Genomic DNA, 2937 nt, shown 5'->3' with positions numbered 1-2937 from the left:
GCGCGCACGGCATCCGGTGCGTGAGGTGTGTACGCGCTCTGGCGTAGTTTACGCAAGCGCCGGAAGTGATCTCTTGTGCGCATACTTCACTCATTGTTTACACAGTGCACAGTCATTGTAGGTACGACGGCTAATCAAAATGGTACTTACTTGCGCTTATCCGGATTGTTCAAACCGACTTAAAACTAAAAGATTACGTTCTCTCGCGCGAACTCATTCGGGAGTGGTGACTTTCCACGTATTCCCAACTTCTGAGCCTGCTCGCCTGAAGTTATGGTTGATTGCTCTTCGGTTGGATATCAACACACCCATTAACGTAAACTACGCCAGAGTGCGTACACACCTCACGCACCGGATGCCGTGCGCGCGCCCAAAGACAGTTGGACATAGTGGTGTATTAGAGGTAAAAAATGATATAAATACTGTTCGGTTTCTGGCACAAACCGATCGTTTCGTGTCTTAGGACATCAATGTGTCGTCACGAGCCGCAGGGTTTAATTTGGATTTGTCTGTGCATGTTTTTTTTACTCTCATAGATTTTGTTACCATTGCCATGCATTATACGACTGATAGACTGCAACGGTTAAAGTAAAAAATCATCATGTGTTCTACTGAAGAAACAAAGTCACCTACATCTTGGATGCCCTGGGGGTAAGCAGATAAACATCAAAATTTCCTTTTTGGGTGAATTATCCCTTTAAATTGACCACACTCCCTCCCGTTACGTCACTTCTGGTTTTGGCGATTTTCAGATGCGGAAGTAAAGTTTTCTCACAAAAACGACTCCAGAAGCCTCAAGTAGCGTATTTATAAGTATATTTTAAACAAAATCTAGTTCCTACATTATTTTTCTTTACATTGACTCACCGAGTCTCTAACCTGCAATATGCACTTTCAATTTGATACAAGACTTTTTAAGGACCCGCGGAAACCCTGTGTTTATCACTAAATTGTGGATTATAACTTGCGGTTATCAAAAATATTAACACTATTCATTATTAATAATGTTACAATGGACATGCAGCAGCAATTTAAAACTTAAATGTTTAAATTTATGTTTCTAAATCCTATCCTCCAAAATTATTAATATATTTTAATAGCTGTTCAGTGAACATGGAAACACACACACACAGACAAACATTCAGGGACTATATAACAGGCGCAGGCCTACACTTAATTTGTTGCACATTGTACTTCTAATGCAATACAATTCAGTTTAATCAATTGCATTTATTAATTCATGAAATATCATTCATTAATTTGTTTATCACTTTGTTTCTTTTACCATTTTTGTATTTCCTAATTCTATTTCATATTTTAGAAAAAAGAAACAACAAAAACAATATTTTCAAATTAGTGTCAATAAAAAAAGAAGGTTCCAAATGTGACAACATACCTCATTTAGTTAAATGAACACTCTCAGTGGAGTGCTATGTTGGATAAAATTACATTTGTTATCATTTGTATGGCAAAAATAATCCTCAAGTGTTATGACATTACGCATCTTCATCCTACAAGAATGGCTGAATAGAATTTAGCATTAGCAAACAAATAAAAACCTTGGTTCCCTCTTGTGGCAGATGTGTCATATTGCCGCTCACAAAAACAAACCACAGACGCCAAGTCGTTTCAAAAATTTATTTACGAACATAATCTCTGAGGAACAACAGCAGTTCTCGCGCTCTCTGTACATGCAAGTGTAGAAAATAACAATTTTGAATTTTTCCTCTCCGTTAACTTTTTTTATTTTTATTTTATTATTACTTTCTCGATTTTTGAATTGCAGGATATCAACACAGCTAAAGGTGAAAGTACTGGATCTTTGACAGCACTGACGATAGCATCAACAAACCCCTCCCTCCCATAGCTGCTCCAACAATATGTACACAATTGAACTACATTGTACAAATAAAAAAAGATACATTGTTACATCACCGGCAGCGAGCGCGACAGTCTCGTTGCTGTTAGAACCTCACATTCTACGCAAGTTTAGACTAGTACAAAGAGGAGGGTGCAAAACGTCCTGGAATATTATTTACAGCTATGTACAACGTCTCGTTTACACATTACAAGAGGAAAATTTACACAGCGGAGACCTTCAACTCAAACATACCACAGGTGTCAGAAAGATAATAAATAGGTTATTTCTCGCTATTTATGAAGAGTTCAACATGTTAGAGGAGTTCAGTTCCATTTCAAGAATCATCTGTTAGATTTGTTGATACTGAGGAAAACATTTTTTAAAACAAGGCTTGAAATTGTGGCTCAACACCTATTCTATACTATCTATAAATGGAATAATCAGTAATCTGTGTACTTAGTAGAGGTAATGTGTTGCAGACAGAGGTCAGCGAGTCAACAGGCAAGCATGTGTAAGATTTCTGTTGTCCAATCTCATGGTCAGTTAGTCCCAATACAGTATATTTAGAGTGAGTATTAAATAAAAGTTTCATGTAAATTATGGCTTATAAGTGCTGAATAGTAAAGCCCAAACAGAATTCAGGTTATACTTTCTATCAAATCACAATTTCAAGCCTTTTAAAATTGATTCAGTGGTGGGAACCCAAAAAAAAAAGAAGCTCTCACCAGGGCAAAGGACAGTGGAAATATTCACATATCATCTTGTAAACAGTACATATACAGGGGCTTAATGATGATACATAAACCATTTGATTAACAAATCACTATTTCGGTTCCATGGGGGAAAAAATACACCTAATAACACCAAAAGCATTTATCTGAAATCAAGGGTTTTTGTTAGAGAAACCACACAACACAAAAGAAAGCACTAAAAGTGAACATAATCTGAACAGAAAGCTATTCATATTGTGCACTCAGAAGAATCTGTTTGTAGACATTTTGGTTTGCACTGACACCTGTTGCACCCAGACTCGATGCACACATACAGAACTGCGTCGTGGGATTTTCACAGACTCT

This window comes from Sinocyclocheilus anshuiensis, unplaced genomic scaffold, assembly GCF_001515605.1.
Source record: "Sinocyclocheilus anshuiensis isolate Anshui unplaced genomic scaffold, SAMN03320099.WGS_v1.1 scaffold1018, whole genome shotgun sequence".
Classification (NCBI taxonomy): domain Eukaryota; kingdom Metazoa; phylum Chordata; class Actinopteri; order Cypriniformes; family Cyprinidae; genus Sinocyclocheilus; species Sinocyclocheilus anshuiensis.
This window is presented reverse-complemented; position numbering follows the sequence as displayed.